The sequence below is a fragment of the Triturus cristatus genome, chromosome 6 (genome assembly GCF_964204655.1).
Source record: "Triturus cristatus chromosome 6, aTriCri1.1, whole genome shotgun sequence".
In the NCBI taxonomy this organism is placed as follows: Eukaryota; Metazoa; Chordata; class Amphibia; order Caudata; family Salamandridae; genus Triturus; species Triturus cristatus.
Genome location: NC_140589.1, coordinates 1,757,820,408 through 1,757,839,806, shown reverse-complemented (window position 1 = coordinate 1,757,839,806; position 19,399 = coordinate 1,757,820,408).

The following is a 19,399-nucleotide window of genomic DNA, read 5'->3' as shown; positions in this document are numbered from 1 at the left end:
TAGGAACAGTCTAACCCAAACTGCCAGGCCTTTGGTCTAAGTATGTGTTTGATATAAAAGACTTGCAAGAGATATGCAACTACCGGCTGGGCAAAATGTATGACAACATTGTGCCAACAAGATTTTTTCTGGATGGATTGGACTTTGAACCATTGCCACAGGAAATGAGCGACCTGATTGCATTTAAATGCATAATATTACATAAAGAGCATCACTTTCAAACAATTATCTGGAAGCAACCAAAGACTGCTACACAACCACCAAAATAATTATAGAAGGTGCTCAGTGGAATGGTCTACTTACCATGAAAGTGGAAAAAATATAGAAACAACTCAGCCCTGACAAAAGGATTACTAGATCAACATGGGAACAAAACGGGTTAAACATCTGCTCCTAGAACGTTCATGGGCTTGAGAATTTCATACAACATCAAGAGGCATTAGAATTTCTCCAAAGGCACAACTTAATTCTGATGCAGGAAACATGGTGCCTAGAGCCAATACAAATTATTGGATACACAGGCTATCACGTATCGGCAGAGAACATGTCAAAATTTGGACATCCTAAAAGGGGATTAGCACTCTTCTGTTCAACAAAGCTCAAATAGCGAATAGAATATTTAGAAATCGGGAAAAATTGTGTGCAGGCAATAAGAATAGCAAGAGAGACCAAGAGCATGGACCCGCCAGCCATCATAATAATAAATCTCTACATCCACCCTTGAAAAGATCTAAAAGAGGATCAGATGAAAATCCTATAAAAAATATTCAAAACAATTCAGAGACAACACAAACAGCCAATCTGTATAATGTCAGGCGACTTTAATATTAATCTAAGTCAAAACACGAAAATAAAGAACCAGCGCCAGAAGAGAACACATAAAAAAAGTTGGAAACGCTGAATTAAGGCTCCTAAATAGAAACACAAAAGATGATACACCGGCCGCCATTACATTTCTAAGTGGGAATAAGAGCTCAACCATAGATCACACGCTAGTAAGTGAAGCCGCAATGCAGCCGGTATGTCACTTTCAAATTTGTACCCGTATGGAGAGTGACCATTTTCCACAAATCATTGAAATTAAATATAAGACAGAGCTGTATCATGCATCTAATGACCTACTCTCGGCCCTCGTAACATGTAATCTAAAAAGCTTGAAATGGAGGGGTAAAGGGATAGAAAAGATACTAAAGGAGGTATATATGCACCCAGGTACACCAGACACAAAAAAAATTCAACAAAACAATGAAAGAAAGGAACAAACAAAAGAAGGGTATTTAAAAATAGCATGGGAACAATTAAGAAGGGTATTTAAAAATAGCATGGGAACAATTAATAAGCATACTACTAGAAAAATTCACACATAAAAAGCAGACATGTTGGATCAATCCGAACAGATATTAAAGCATAGGAACAAAAAAGCAAACATGGTACAGCAAAAAACTGCACAAAGAAAAACTGCAAATTTTTCGAGAAAGCAGAATTCTAATAAAACAGACGAGGCAAGGGAAAAGAAGTGATAAAAACAGACTCAGGGAACTGAGAACTCAGTATAAGAAAAATTGCTGGGAGGCAACAATAAGATATCAAGTGGCTCTGTGGAACAAATTGCTTTTGGCAAACCTACAACGGAACAGTAAACAATCTGACAATTGATATATGGCCTGTCTTTAGGGCACTCACAACACCAAAATTCAGGTATAAATGCAGACATGTGGGAAAAATTATGTGTGGGAAATATACGCTGAAACAGCGTCAAAAGGAACGCAAGACCACATAGTGAGTAACAGCAAAACAAGTACATGCCAAGCATCAACAAGCTTGGTAACATCACCAAACGATAAAAGGGACAAAAAGAATATAACAAACAGCTTTGGGAACCTCACACTGGCTGTGGAAATTGACCAACTGGAAAAAACTATAAAGAATCTAAAATCAGAGGGAGCAGCAGTATACCCAACACACTTTTAAGAGGAAATCCGCCTTATTGGGCAGAATACTTTACCCCATTATTCAACGAGCTATACATCATGAACTCTGTTCCAGATTCCAGGAAAGATAGCATTTTCCAGACCATATGTACAAGCGGAAACCCTTCAATACCAACAAGCCATAGACTAATAGCCTTAACAGATGTGGAGGCGAAGCTATGCAGCCTGTCTTCTAGAGCACCTGGAATTGTGGCTAGAAGTAAACAACATTTTACCCCGACTACAAACATAGTTTAGGGCAGGAATGGGGACTTTAACAAATCTATTAGCCCTGACACTGTTAGCAGAAAAGGCCAAAACAAGAAAAACACTCAAGAAGAAACAGAGTACCTACAGTACGCCAATGACAACGTCTTATTGAGCCAAACGCCATTAGGACTTCAGCAAAGTATGGACGCCTTGAACACTTATATGGACAGAAATGGGTTAGAGCTAAACCTGAAGAAAACCAAAGTGGTTCGTTGGTAGACTTGAAGAATAAGAAGTACACCTAGTTCTTGAAAGGGAACAAAGTTGAGGAAGTCAAGTCATATAAATACTTAGGATTCATCATGAAACATCAAATGAAAGGTAAACAACACATTGAAACAATGCAGGCGAAAGCTTAATCTTTAAACTACGGCTTCAAAACTTTAAAAACGAAATTGAGTTGTCCTTCATTTGACCATCCTCTAACAGAGATGAGTGCTCAGTTAATGCCAACAGTGACTTATGGTATGGAAACACTGAAAGGACACGCAGAAAACATCTTAAATAAAATCCACCAAGGGTATACAAATCTGTGTTCTGCATTACAAAAACTGCATTTCCGGCACAGGTGCGTTTAGAGTTTGGACTGCTGAATCAAAAATGTCAACGTGAAGGAGCCTTTATAAAACTATGCTGGAGACTACGCGCGTCGGAAAGAGGGTCAATCAACCACATGTGATGGAAGGAAATAGAGGATCAAACACAGCAAAACAAAAAAGATTCATGGGGCTATATCTAAAACAGGCTTTTGAGGAACTTGGATTACAAGACGTCTTTAGTGCAAGTATTGGTAAACAGGCCTTTTATAAAGTAATAAAAGCCGCAAACAAGCATCTTTTCCACTACCAGACAAGACAAGCCTTGCACTCAGACATCACGCCTGGACAGTGATAAATTCCTATAAAAAACTACAGCACCCGGATTACCTTACAACACACTTTTCATCGAAAATAAAACACCAGTTTATGAAGTACCGTTTCAGAAAAAGGGAAACAAAAGATCTAATGCCATCCTGGAAGGATCAGACATCGAACAAAGAATGTTGTTTATGCAAATATAAGGAAGAATGTCTTGCACATATATTCTGCGTTTGCCCGAGTTACCTGACAGAAAGAAAGATAATGCTGAAAAGTATTTTTAGAGAGCTAGAAATATGAACATGCAGGCAAGCGGTAACCCCTTCGCTGGGTGGCTCCTCTATACTGTTCATATGCCGGGGAGTAAAATTTGTAAAAGTAAACATGGAAGCACTAGAACAATCAATTTAGGGCACCAGCACCTTGACAAAGACCTACAACTGGAAAGTATAACAAAAAGATCATTACATCGCATCTGCACTATAACCAAGGGTTTACGTAAAGTACAAAAGAAGATCAGTAATTACTCTGAGGAAATGAACCAAAGGTTACCCAATAGAAATTAGTGTTATAAGAGCGATTAAACAAAAGAACAAAGATAGTGCACTTTAAACCCCAGGACAATTTGAGGGAAGATATTCGAATTAAAATGTACTTCAGAAAAAAAGCACTTTAAACATTAACTCTTGCACTTTAAATAACGGAACCGCACAAAGACCTGAGGACAATGGTCACGCTCCGCAAGTTTTTAAAGAACAATTATTCGAGTTAAGGCCTCACAAGAACTGCATTAATGAATCTTTTTATGTTCATTTTAATTTGGAGTTCATAGGTCAGTTTTTTTTTTTTTTTTTTTTTTTTGAAACCGTTTATTACAAGACTCAAAAATATACAGATATGGGCCTACAACCTTCCGGCCGGCCGCTAGCAATGAAAGGATCATATGATATACATTTATAAAACACATGGTGCTGCGGATGAGCATGCACAGGAGTTAACATCGTTGAGAGCCACACCATCCGGACCCCACTATACGGTTCCATTTTAAACTTAAAGAACAACAAATACAAACAAACCCACAAGGCAATCCTCAATCGGAAATAGCAACACGTGCTCCCCAAGAGGGGGATCCTAGCCATCCATAGGAATCTCAAGAGGGGGGGAGAGATCAAAACTAGGGCTGGGTGAACCCAGTGCCCGGTACCGGGGGGATGAGTTGGCTAAGGGGACGGGGCCGGCGACGGATCGGGCAATAACGGTGGAGCACAGATTCCCCCGCGGTAGGCGTTCCAGGGGCCCCATACTTTCACCCATGTCCCAGGCTTACCTCTCGCCACATACACCACCTTTTCCCGAAACATGCACCAATCCATGTGTTCCTTCCAGGCCGAGACAGTCGGGGGCCTCTGGGATCCCCACAGTTGAGCAATATCACGCTTGGCAATCATATACCCCAGAGTCACCCACCACGTCTGCGGCACCGAGTAATCGGTAGGCTCCCACACATTCAACAGGCATCTCCTCGCTTCAGGCAACAGCGCCACATGCGTAACCACTCGCAGCACCTCATGCACACCACGCCAGAACCCCTCCACCTCCGGGCACTCCCACAAGATATGGAGAAAGGTCCCCAACGCACCACACCCACGCTTACACAAACCGTCCTCCGCATAGCCCATACGCAGGAGCTTTGGCCCCGTCATGTAGACCCTGTGGAGTATCTTGAGCTGGACGAAACGAAGGCGAGCCGGTATGGCCACCTCTTTCGGGGAAGCCACCGCGGAGATCCAGTCCTCGTCGTCCAGCTCCAGCCCATCGGCTACCCAAGCCTCACGAAGGGCAGTCAACAAGCCTGAGCGGTCGTTGATCAGTTTTTTGTAGATCAGTGAGATCGTACTGTCAGGGACATGTCCATCCAGCACTCTATCCTCCAGGGGGGAACACTCCGGGATGGAGGCAACGTCCAGAAAGACGGAGCCCAGTGCATGACGGACCTGCAAATACCGAAAGTACTCGCTGCCCTGTAACTGAAATTCCGTCTGCAGCATCTCGAACGTTTTAAGTCCTCCCCTCGTCCAGAGATCCCCCACTTTGCTAATGCCTATTATGTCCCACTTCTCAAAGCCCTTCGAGGTCCACAAGGAGCCCAACCGCTCAGACGCGTAAAGTGGTGACGCCCGGGTCAAACGGTCTTTCCACCCCATAGCTGCATTGGCCGCGTGCCACACTCGCACCATGACACGCGTGGGGCCCGTTAGGCGAGCGTCGGGCGCGCTAGAGTAGAGTGCTCGATTATAGTCACCACCTGGAAGTAGCATCCTATCCATTTCAAATGCCGGGTTTAAGGCGGGCCCATATAGGCCCTGATTAATCGCAGCTAGCTGGGAGGCCCAATAGTACCGTTTAATATCCGGGAGGGCAATCCCCCCGTCATACCATGGGAGCGTCAGCTTCGCCAGGGCAATACGTGGCCTCCCGTCCCAGAACAGGCGGCGCTGCAAACTCTCCACCTCGCGGAAGTAGCGCGCTGGGACGAGGTCCATAGTGTTCTGCAACGCGTACAGGAAACGCGGCAGCGACATCATTTTAAACAATGCCGCCCGGCCGAGCGGCGAAAGCGGCAAGCGCCGCCAGCGCGCGACATCCTCTTTCAAACGCTGGAGGGGGGGAAGCAAGTTCCGATCATACCGGGCCTCCGGGTCCAGAGTAATGAAGACACCCAGGTACCTAAATCCCTGCGGGGCGACCTGAATCGGACAGCCCCGCGGGAGGATAGGAGCCTCCCCAGAGAGAACATACACACACGATTTAGCCCAGTTGATGACGAGACCGGAATTACGACCGAATGAATGCAAAACATCAACCAGTACTATGAGTGATTTACGTGGGGAAGCTAGATACAAGAGGATGTCATCAGCGTATAGGGATACGCGGTCCTCATACTCGGGGGTCCAGCGGAGACCACGGATGGAAGGCTCTCACCGCAGCCACTCCGCCAGGGGCTCCAAGGCAAGTGCAAAGAGGAGCGGCGATAAGGGGCAGCCCTGCCGTGTGCCCCGGCCCAGCTCGAACGGAGCCGATACTCTTCCGTTCACCACCACCTGCGCCAATGGGCCCGAATACAGCAATTTGACCCAACTGATGAACCCTGGGCCAAATCCAAACTTCGCAAGCATCGCCCAGATGTATGGCCATTCAAGCGTGTCAAACGCCATAGTGGCGTCTAAGGACGCCAAAATGGCCGGCTCCCGTATGAACGGGACACGTGCGAGCACACCGTGCAAACGCCGCAGATTAAGGGCTGTGCTGCGGTGGGGAATAAAGCCGGATTGGTCCTGATGAACCAAATCGCCCACCATGCCGACCAGCCGATTGGCCAGTACCTTGGCGAGAATCTTGGGCTCCGCATTCAGTAGCGAAATGGGCCGATAGGATGTAACCCGGTCCCGAGGTCTCCCCTCCTTGTGGATGACCACGATTGTAGCCAGACGCTGGTCCAACGGGAGGGAGCCCACCGAGTGTGCCGCCAGGAACATAGCCCGGAGATGGGGCGCCAGCGTATCCGGTCGCAATTTGTACAACTCGATAGGGAGACCATTCGGACCCATGGCCTTGCTGGAAGCGACCGAGCGTATGGCGAGGGCAATTTCGTCGGAGGTGGGAGCGGCGTCCAGCAACACCCTGTCATCCCCCGAAAGGGACGGCAGCGCGATATCCCTGAGCAGGGCACGGGAATCCTTTTCCGAGCAGGGAGACACCGGGGAATACACCCCACGGAAATAATCCGCGAAACAGGAGACGATTTCTTCTGGCTCAGTTACACACACACCATCCGTTTTCTCAATCAGCGGGACCACACGATTCGTTCTCTCTTTTTTGTCCAACCACGCTATCAGTTTACCAGCCTTATCACCCACATCATACAGTCGCCCCTGTTGCTCTCTACTGAGGCCCCTGGCCGCCTCCGTGACGAGGGCCCTATAGGCCGCTTGCTTGAGTTGGAGGACATGTAATGCGGCATCCGTCACCCCACCTTCTAGACTACCCTCCAACTCGGCTATTTCAGCCTCCATCTGGGTCACCTCCTCCTGCTCGCGCCTCCGGGCGTGGGAAATAAGGGATAGGGCCTCCCCTCGGAGTACTGTCTTGAAGGCCTCCCACAGTGGTACAGCCGAAGGCACGGACCCCACATTCTCATCAAAATATCGCTGAAGGGATTTAATCAATTCAGCGCGAATGGTGGGGTCGCGCAGGTACCAAGGATTGATTGGGACCACCCTACCCTCACCCCTAGGAAAGACATCAAAGTGTAGCAGGAGCGGGGAGTGGTCCGAAATACCCCGTGGCAAATGGCGCACCTCTCCCACCCTCCCAACATAGGCCGCCGGGACAAGGACATAATCTAGTCGTGAGAGACTACCATGGGCTCCCGAGTGGAAAGTGTACTGCAGCTGCGTGGGGTGTTTTAAACGCCAGCAGTCCACTAATCCAAATGTATCCAAGAGGCCGGATAGCCACGCCTGTGCCCGGGGGAGATCCCTAGGGGGGTGACGATCCACAGACCCAGATACCACTGCATTGAAATCCCCCCCCACAACTAAAAGCCCCCCCGGAAGGCGAAGGAGAAGGCGCCCCAGGTCTGCAAAGGTGGTCGACTGCAGCCCCGGTGGGATGTATACTGACACAAAAACAACCACTTTGCCCTCCAGTCTTCCCACCAAGACCGTGTAACGTCCCCTGTCATCGTGGAGCACCTCATCAATCTCCAACGGGAGCGAGTTCTTCACCATGATGCCCACACCCCTTGAGCCAGACGTGAAGCCCGAGTGGGCCACTAGGCGATAGCCACACCGATTCATGGCGCAAAAGGAGTTGCCAATGAGGTGCGTCTCCTGCAGAAAGACTACATCGGGCGAGATTCGCTTCAAAAACTGCAGGACCACACCTCGTTTGATCCTGTCCCCCAGTCCATTCACATTCCAAGACAACAAAGTTAATTCCCTACCCCCCATCATGTACAAAAGCCATCATTCGTCCCCCGGAGAGCACTTTAGAGCTAACACAAAAATACGTTTGCCTTGTGATAAAAACGAACAACACCCCATCCCTACCCACCCACCCCAACAGAACTCCCCCCTCCCTGCACCCCTGCATGAGCCCGAACAGCCCCCCCAACGTGCAGTGTGCCTGTCGCCCCATATATAGTTAAACTAACTAGACCCCCTAGAGGAGGAGGGAGAACCCCCAATAGACCCAACACAACCTCCATAGGAGGGGAACTTACAAAAACTGACGCAGAATCGAAAGTGGCATCATTTTCGTCCAGAGTGAGGCCCAATATTAAACCCTCAGTCCCGGTCCAGCGTGCCGTCTACCCCCGCCGCCCCCCCCACCCCCCGGATCACGATCCCGGGACAGAGTATCCAGCCAGTCCCCGGCCGCTTCGGGACGATCAAAGAAGTGTGTGCGACCGTCCACCTCCACTCGCAGCTTGGCTGGGAAGAGCATGGCGTATTTGAGGTTTAGGTCCCGAAGACGGCGTTTGACGCCTAGGAAGCTCAGTCTCTGCTTCTGGACCGCTGGGGTGAAATCAGGGTAAAAATTTACCTCCATATTGTCAAACTTGACCGGTCCATGCAGTCTGGAGGTTTGCAGGATAGCGTCTCTGTCCCGAAAATTGAAAACCCGGGCAATGAGAGGTCTCGGAGGGGCTCCGACCTTCGGCCTTCCCCCGGGAACCCTGTGGGCCCTCTCCACGGCAAAGAATTTACTCAGCCCCCGTGGCTGGAGATGGGTAGCAATCAGGTCCTCCACAAAGAGATCCGCCGCCGCCTCCTCGCGTCCCTCGGGCACCCCGATGATGCGGATGTTATTCCTCCGTGCCCGACTCTCGGAGTCCTCCAGGCGTCGATCCATAAGCGCACTCGCCTGACTAAGCCGGCGCACCTCTGTTTGTAAGGCCGCCACATCTGTCGTAAGGCCCGATGCGGTGTGGGCCAAAGAATCTACTCGGTCGTTGGTTTTGGAAAGATCGGCCCTCACCAGGCCAACATCCACGAGGACCGAGTCAATCTTCTGCGCCAGTGTATCGAAGCGCTGGCCCACCGAGGCCTTCATCTCGGCAATGGCGCCCATGACATCTCGCAGAGTCAGATCTGCGGGCAGGTCTGGGGCATCAGGAGGGCTCTCAGGGGACTTGCGCGGTCCATCGGGAGATCCCTTCTGGAGGGTATAGCGGTCCATACTGTTGGCCTGATGGACGGGCGCCACGCCGGGTCGATTTGATCTTTGCCCGATCTCCATCTTGTTTCGTGGCCATGGCCACCAGTCTCCCAGTCGCACCAGCCACGTCGTGTAGGGCAGGAAAACAGGGCCACGAGCTCCGGGGGGGGCCACCTCAGAGCAGCGGGGTGGATCACAGCCTGCAGGCAGGCAGGGTCTCCCAGCAAGGCCACACCAACACCAAGAGCTCCGCGACCCAACCTCGCAAAGACGACAAGGGGGTGCGAAAGCGAAAGCGAAAGCGCGGGGTACGCGAGTCGCCAGGCCCTGCCTGCCGCTGTTGTTCACTTTGTCACTGGATCACCCCACAGCGCAAATCCGGGGTCCGGCGAGGGGAAGGCCGCAAACCTCAATCGGTGCTCACTCCGGTGTCCGAGGTCCGATTCGGAAGCGGGAAACGGGTGCCACCTCAGCTCAGGTTCACCAACATAGTCCCCTCATCCAGGGCAGGATAATTTCAGGATAATCATAGGAGGTTGCGGAGGTCCTCGGGAGCCTCGCACCTACGCGGCCATCTTGGTTGCGCGCTAGGCTCCTCCCCCCCCATAGGTCAGTTTTAAAAGATTTGTCAGAAACACAAGCTTAAATCAAATTTTATGAAATGTAAGGAATGAATGATTGTTTAATGGTTTTTATCGACTAAATACATAAATAAAATAAATACGAAATATAGAAACACTACCCACTGGCAGCAATGAAGTAGAACGTACTGTTTTTGTGAATTATATGCCAAAAAGCAAAGAACCACTTAGTTTGTAGAAAGTAAAAAAGAGGCAGGCTTTAACTAAAATAATTTTTTTTTATCAATAGAGACATAGAAATAGGCAATATATTCTTTACATTTGAAAGTGAAGAGATTACTTTTAGAGGACAGTTGGAAAGAGAAGAGGAGGAAAGACAAGAAGAAATATATGATCATCAATAGGGGTGTGTAAAATGTGCGTAATTGTGTTTCACGTAATTTTACAATATTTTGAAAAATTTATATAAATCTGTGATGCATAATTTCACTGAATTTCATGTAAAAAAACTGAATTTGCATGAATTACACCAGTCTAATTGAAAGTTCTCCTGAGCCTAACCCCTCAAAACCTACCATTTTCAGTCTAGAGAAGCAATGGGAGTGTGATTGAATTGTTCCAAGTGCAACCAGAGGAAGATGAACGTGTAAGACAAAAGCCTGGAAGCCAGGTACCTCTTCATACTTTCCCCTTCTAAATAAGGAGAACAATATGATGATTGTACCATTGGAATTTAGCATTAGAATACCAAGCAAGTTGGTTATATTCTGAAGATGCACAATGCGGAAAGAACATGGGATGTTTCTTACATCTTCTGCTTGCATGTGAGATGTAAAATTTAAGTTGCTCAGTTGGCCACATGTGGAATGTGGCAGTATGTTTGAAACATGTGTACCAGGGGCCTGTTGCAACAACTACTCAACAAAAGACAATCCTTGAAACAAGCTAAGCTAGTATTTTTGCAACTCACATTTGGACCAAAGAGTCTCTGTACCAAGTGCCCGGTATTATGAAGTTCATGCTGCAGAATTTGGGTCCATCAGAATGTTTTTGACACTATGGGGTCGATTCCGATCCGGGTCGGACAGCTCTCTTAGAGCTGTCCGTAGCCTTACCGTGCGACCGATACGTACCCGTAGCCGGTCCATCCTGTTGATGAAGTACGATGCGCATAACTGCCAAAAACCCGACCGACACGTAGGCTGTGATTCAAGCTTCATTCTCCGTCCGAGCCGTTACTCCGAACGCTGAACCGAGTCGCCTGGAAGCAGTATCCATAGCAGTTTCCGCCCTGACAAGTACGATGCGTACTTCCTACGCGCCGTACGGGTCGCCACGTACGGCACATCACAGCATCCGGAAAAGAAGCATATCAGCTACGATTCGCGCCAGAACACAATACACGGCTACGAGACGGGCCAGCTAGCAACGGCTACGAGACGGAGCAACAAGCAGCGTGTACGAGATGAACACATCATGAATCCCATCGCGCAGGTCATAGCAGTACTCTACATCTATGACCGGATCAGGAACAGACGCCGACGGTGCAGGCGGTAAGTCAGACACCTACCACACAAACAAACGACACGCAAAATGGAACACACACACAGGGGATCCACAACCTGGTCACTAACAACAGGCCACCATAGGGGTTGTATGGCCAGCACCACTACCACCCCCACCCGTAGGGGACTTGTTGCCCATCACCACTGCCACCCCCACCTATAGGGCTTATGTTGCCCATCACCCCTGCCACACCCACACATAGCGCTTATGTTGCCATCACCCTTGCCACCCCCACTCATAGGGGACCTGTTGCCCATCACCCCGGCCACCCCCACACACATGGATTATGTTGCCCATCACCCCTGCCACCCCCACTCATAGGGAACCTGTTGCCCATCATCCCTGCCACCCCCACCCATAGGGCTCATGTTGCCCATCACCCCTGCCACCCCCACACATAGGGCCCGATTCACAGAACTAACTTAAGACAAAATCCTAAACGTTCTACTTTTGGTATTCACAGAAGTTAGGATTTTGTCTTAAATTTGTCTTAAGACAAACTTAAGACAGTCTTAAGACAGACTTAAGACAGTCTTAAGACAGACTTAAGACAGTCTTAAGACAGACTTAAGACAAACTTAAGACAGACTTAAGACAGACTTAAGTTAGGATTTTGTCTTAAGTCTGTCTTAAGTCTGTCTTAAGTCTGTCTTAAGACTGTCTTAAGTCTGTCTTAAGACTGTCTTAAGTTTGTCTTAAGTTTGTCTTAAGACAAACTTAAGACAAAATCCTAACTTCTGTGAATACCAAAAGTAGTAAGTTTAGGATTTTGTCTTAAGTTAGTTCTGTGAATCGGCCCCATAGGGCTTATGTTGCCCATCACCCCTGCCACCCCCACTCATAGGGGACCTGTTGACCATCACCCCTGCCACCTCCACACATAGGGCTTATGTTGCCCATCACCCCTGCTGCCCCCACTCATAGGGGATCTGTTGCCCATCACTACTGCCACTCCCACCCATAGGGCTTATGTTCCCATCACCCCTGCCAACCCCACTCATAGGGGACCTGTTGCCCATCACCCCTGCCACCCCCACACATAGGGCTTATGTTGCCCATCACCCCTGCCACCCCCACTCATAGGGGACCTGTTGCCCATCACCCCTGCCACCCCCACACATAGGGCTTATGTTGCCCATCACCCCTGCCACCCCCACCCATAGGATGGGTGATGCGCCACATATCCATCATACTCAGAAATTAGGCATGTCAGCAAAATACATCCCCCCTAACATCATGACAACAGTGTGTAGTCTGTGACAAATTCCCACAACAGTGATTATGACTTTGAACATACAATGTAACTAACAACACATGTGTGACTAACAAATGAGTGTGGCCTACACAAGGCAAGCATCACTATAGCACTGTGTCAATGTAAAACTAACACCCCCTCACTGTGTAGAACAAATGTTAAGTGTGGGGTTCCAAACTGCAGCAAATGTCGAGCATTGTGGTGATGGGGTCTAAACCCCCCTCATCACAGTGACCAAAAGGTAAGTGTCATCATGGTCAAAGCGGCAAATGCCAAACAGCATGTATGATTCCTGCTCCCAACACATGAAACCCTTTGGGGAAAACTAGTGGTTGTGTCCCATACCCACAGAGATGTGGTGAGGCTAACAGTGCTGTGAAAACAAAACATACTCTCGGCCATGTGCAGTCAAGCCCAACCCATGGGGGCTGCCAATGCATACAGTGTACAATGACACAAGAGCAGAAGTGACCATCACAAAGCATACACACATCTCGAAAATAGACACACTAATCAAAACAACCTGTGTAGACTGTAGGTGTCAGGTCACAAACTCCCATTCCATGCCAGCAATGGCACCTAACAACCAGGATGAATGTGCAGAATGATGTGATATGACTCACAGGGACAGCAGGGAAAATCACAGAAACAGCATCCAGACAATGTCCCACAACAGCAATACCAATGCACTGATGTAGATGCACAAACACAAACAGGCAACCTCACACTGCACATCTGACACAACATGTGTGTGTGTGTGTCTCAGTATCCCCAGGCAACTACACAACACATGAGGGGGGCTGAACCACGGTGACACAGATGTGGACACAGTGCCATGCAAGGTAAACCATCATTGGGACACCCTTAGTGGGCAATCAGGCATTGTGAGATGAGAGGGAGCACAACAGACACATGTGACACAAGACGGAATGAACAGCAACTAACACAGCAAGAGACTGACACACAACAGCACTATCCCCAGGGACCAGACATTGGGGTGACACAAGCATACATGACACCTCCACTGTGCTGACAAAGGTAGATGTCGTACAAACTGGGAAACCCAGACATGTGTCCTGTGCCACAAACGTAAATCACACCTACACAAACACAAATCACTCAGCATGGCCCGCCATCAGTCCACCCTCAACACCACACACCCTGAACTGCACCAATATGCAACTGTGAAGTCCACATGGACAGGTGACATTGCACATGCACCAATGACAAACACAGGAATGTTGGGAGGAACTAAGGTGCACAGACTCATCACACAAGGACAATTTACAACCCTGGTGAATGACAGACATACTGCTCAGTATGCAGTACATGGCCATGATGTCAAAGCTCACGTAACCTTCAGAATACCTGCCACAGTCCCAGGACAATGCAGAAGCCAAGGAGAACCACAAGGCACACATGCTGACACCTGCAAACATTGCATCCCTGAACCAGACAAGTGAGATCAGTCACACACACATACACATGTCTCAATCACTGAAAGGTACAACCTAGGGACAACTACATGATATTGCGAACAAACAAGTGCCTTGGGGACCCCTGACTGTGTCCCATCTGCGTCTGACCACATCATCACCACTCAGAACAGACAAATCCCAATGATGAAACACCAATTAACAGTAGTGTGTCATGTACCCACACATCTGGTAGCCCATGGCAAAGTTGTGGGATGAACACAGTACCACTCAGCAAGCATCAACAACAGGAACATATCAAGGGAACACTGCCTGTGTATGAAAAGGGATGTGGACACACACACACATGCCCACACAACATGGGCCCAGGCTATGTCACGGAACAACACATCCGTGACATAGCCTGAGGGGACCCAACTCCTGTGGAAGCACAGCTGTGCCAAACATAGTCGCAGCACGTCACACTCATGTCAGCAGAACACTTGGTCTGTCAGCCATCAGTTACCACACAATGAAGGCTCTGGTCACAACAGCCTGGGTACGTGAGTCTCCCCTAAGTCATCTGCACATACTCAACACATATGTACATCAAGTTGCAGAGAGGACCCAGTTGCTCCTATACCAATGATGCCCACACCTGTAGGTCCAGTGGAGATGCGCCCAAAGTCAGGGAAATAGATAAATTGGACCATAGGAAGCACGTCATATGTGCATGGGTGCAAGCCACAGATGTGACCATGCAAATGAAATATTCACAGAGATGTCCACAAATTGTTGATCATGACACACCCAGTTAGCTGCAAAGGATAACATGGATACCTCACATCAACACCTCAGTATTCAACATTGGAAACCAAGCATTACAGGTGCAAGGGCATGCTAAACATCATCAACCTAATGTACAGCTAAATCAAGTTCACAAGGATAAAGAAAAAAGCTTTATTCAGCAGATGAATTTTTAAGTGCCCGTTCAAACAAAAGGCCAATGGCCAGTCCATTATCAAATTACAAGGAGAGAACTTGAGTGACAACTGTCACACGTTGCTTGCCTGCACTCGAAGGACAGGGGACATCACCTCGGAGGGGCATACAAGGGGGCCGGCCAGGCACCGCAGGGACAGGATCAGGGCGCAGCAGAAGGAGGCAGTGAAGGGGTGGTGGATGCAGGAGAGTCACTTGCAACTGCAGTGGAGATGACTGATGTGGTGGGTGCAGTCACAACTGTGGGGCACAAGTCAGATGGGGTGGGTGTCGGCACAACTTCAGTGGGCAGGTCAGATGGAGTGGATTGGGTCCCCCCTGCAGTGCCTAAGTCAGACAGGGTGGTCGTGGACTCCACTGCAGTGCTTAAATCCATGTGAGTGGAATGGGGTGCAGGTGAGGTCAGCAGGACAGAGGGGGGACACAGTCCCCACATCAGTGGCACTAACCGTCTAACCGGGTGTGGAGGAGCAAGTGGTAGGGGGAGGACCTCAGCATTTTGGGGATGGTGTATCTGTGGGCGGGGGAACCTCTGGAGTGGTGGCCTGGGGGATAGAGGACGGAGACTTTGCTTTGGAGCTGCGTGCCGGCGGTGGGGTCTTGCTCTTCCGGCTCCGGGGGGACTTGCGGGTGGGGACCTCAGTCTGACTGCGCCTAGGGGAGGGTGTCTGGGTGTGAGGGCACTCCCCTCAGTGTGAGGGGTCTTCCTCTTCCCCCTGTAATCTGGATCTGCTGGGTCAGTGGGGAAGAGGCCAAGGTCACAGAGGAAGAGCTTCTGTGGAGATGGGGTTGCAGGTGAGGCAAGGGAAGGGGGATGGGAGGGAGAGGTTTCGTAGAACTTCGGAGTGGTTGTTGATGACTGTGTGTGTGTCTGCAAATCATCCCCTGTGAGTGTGGTATCAGTCCCCTGTGCTTGCTTGTGTGCACGTCTAGCCCTTGGTTTGGGTGTTTGTGTGCTGCCCGTGTCTGTGGCTTTGTGAGAATGTGCAGGTGTGTGTGTGATTGGGACAGGTAGGCTGCTAGGGTAGGGGGAGGACCTCAGCATTTTGGGGATGCTGTATCTGTGGGCGGGGGAACCTCTGGAGTGGTGGCCTGGGGGATAGAGGACGGAGACTTTGCCTTGGAGCTGCGTGCCGGCGGTGGGGTCTTGCTCTTCCGGCTCCGGGGGGACTTACGGGTGGGGACCTCAGTCTGACTGCGCCTAGGGGAGGGTGTCTGGGTGTGAGGGCACTCCCCTCAGTGTGAGGGGTCTTACTCTTCCCCCTGTAATCTGGATCTGCTGGGTCAGTGGGGAAGAGGCCAAGGTCACAGAGGAAGAGCTTCTGTGGAGATGGGGTTGCAGGTGAGGCAAGGGAAGGGGGATGGGAGGGAGAGGTTTCGGAGGACTTTGGAGTGGTTGTTGATGACTGTGTGTGTGTCTGCAAAACATCCCCTGTGAGTGTGGTATCAGACAGTCCCCTGTGCTTGCTTGTGTGCACGTCTAGCCCTTGGTTTGGGTGTTTGTGTGCTGCCCGTGTCTGTGGCTTTGTGAGAATGTGCAGGTGTGTGTGTGCTTGGGACAGGTAGGCTGCTAGGAATCATGGGTGGTGCAGGGGTAGGAGGGGTGCGGGACTGTTGGAGGAGGGACACTGCTGCCATCAGGAAGGAGGCCACGGACTGATTGGTCCTCTGTAGGGCAGACATGCCCGATGAAATGCCCTCCATGAACGACACCAGTTGCGTCAACAGAGTGGTGTGTGCATGGAGGACACTCAGCATCGATGTCTGCCCTACATGGATCTGTCTAAGTAAGTCCACAGACTCCTCACTCAGGGCAGCAGAGGACACAGGGGCAGGGTGTGGGAGCCGATGGCAGGGTGGTGATGGTGGTGGTGGGGGCAGTGGCGGGGTCAGCCTCACTAGCTGGGGTTTGGTGGCTGCTGACACCCGCCTCCACAAGGGAATCATCCTCAGAGCTGCTGTGGCCCTCAGCTGCGGGAATTGTGCTGACCACTCCTCAGTGTGGCTCCACTCGCCCTCCATGCCACTGGGTCCCCCCGACTCCTCTCCTTCTGTCCCAGTCAGGCTCTGTGGCTCCTCATGGTTCATGGAGCTGTCCCCTCCTGTGGCCGTGGGTGTATCTGGATAGGAATAGGAAGAAAGAGAACAACATCAGTCACCTGCACTGACTGCACACACCACAGTGAGTACATCACATCACAGGGCAAGCCCTGGCATCATCAGCTAAACACTGCTCAAAGTGCCAACACTATTTAGAATAAGCCAATTGTCATTCTCAACATCAACCATGGCACACATATCCCTCCTTAACTTACACCCATATGTCTGTTGCATGTTGGAGGCTAATACCCCAATGTCCCGACATGCACCACCCACACATCAGTTGGACATGCAAGTGAACATGTAGAAGTATGTCACTATACACACAGCACATCTCTTGCCACTGACTCAGTACAGGTGTCCAGATGAAGGGATGGGCAGAGACTCATTTCACATGCTTGTGGTGCATGCCAGCAACACACACTATGATGTTCTCATGTCCTGATAGTCAATGTCACAATGGGGTGCATGGTGCACACTTGAACACAATGCAGGACCACTCATAGCAAGTTAAATGCCAGGGCACTGGCATGCCTGGAAAGTCAGTCAACACTGTCTCCTATCACAGGGGCAGGGCATCCAGACAACAACAGTATGCACTGATGCACAATCATAGCTCAGGGGTAAAGCTACCTCTGCAGATGACAAGTGCACTTGCCCATCCCCTGCAAACAACATATCCCTGACCATGCAAATCAGACATGTGAGTCTCTGCAAACACAACTCTCTGTACATTAGCACATCAAAGTCTGCCGTGCATGTAACCCAGCTGCCTGAAGTACACAGTTGCATACACCATTGTGCACTGTGAGATGATCACACACCTATATGCCACACAGGTCTTGTCTCTCACAGTCACATCTCAGATGTTCTGCTGACCCTCAAAATCATGGACACCCCAGTTGTACGTAACAGGAAGCCACACCATAATGACAAGAGGCAGACACCTGTAGGCACATGTCACTAAGCACAACCTGTAAGTTGATACACAGGAGTGGGATTACAGAGTGTTTCTAAATGCCCTTGAGGAGGCATGACTGCCCAGGTCTACGTGAAACAGTGTTTGGCCCTGGACAGCAGTCAGGTGGCAAAGCAAGTGTAACACACTTGATATACATACTCCTGAGGCTCACAAATTGGAGTCCCCTGCTGCATGGTTTTGTTTGAAATACCCTAGCCACATGTGGCGAGTCAGAGCAGCAATTGGAACACATATCAAGGGTACACACAGATCACATGTCAGATCCCAGGCATTGGGTAAACAATTGAACCACCCATGAAACACACAACAGAGTCACGGGAACAGATGCTGTCCGGTAGCTGAAGCATAGCTGACTGCAGGGACACAGTGCCCTAGTGACACAAGCAACAGACTGTAGGGGCCACAATTGTGAATCAGATGAGGAGGGTGCATCACACAATTGAAGGACAGGCGTCCTGGACTACAAGACCTACGTAATGTGGAAGTGTGACCAGGCCAAAAGACTGCAATTAGCATGTCAGACATAGTACACAGATTAGGCATGGACTTACCCCCTTCTTGCTGCTGTCTGGCCTTCAGCTGCCTATCCAGGTCCGGAAAGACCACCGCCAGGATCCGGAGCATTTAGAGGGGTAGGGTCCGGTGTCCGACCCTCCTGCGTGGAGGTGACAGCTTCAGCTGGACTCTAGCGATCCGCCAGGTCCAGCCCCGAATGTCCTGCCACCTCTTCTGGCAGTTGCGGATCCGGCGCTTGTAGACGCCCAGCGAACGCACTGCCCAGGCGATGGTCCGCCATATCTCCTGCTTCTGGTGGGCATCAACCTGTGAGGATGACAAAGTTAAAAGTCCATTAACACACATGCCCCATATTTGTGCTGCACACATTTGGATGTACATGTCATCATCACAAAGGGAAATGAGTTACACAGGTAGTGCAACCATGAGAAAGGACAAATAACTTGCTTGTCTGACATGTTAACAATGCCTGGGAAGTTTAAGCTTGCACTAATGCACTTTAGCAGCAGAACACCTGTTCATTACATGTACCTACACACTTTGGGGGATGAAAGTAGTCAGTGAGAATGCTTGCCACTGGTGTACACACTGCTAGTACTGCTAGTCAGACAACATGCACAATTAGGAAGGCGGTGGACTGCACACTCACCTGCTCCCCTGGTT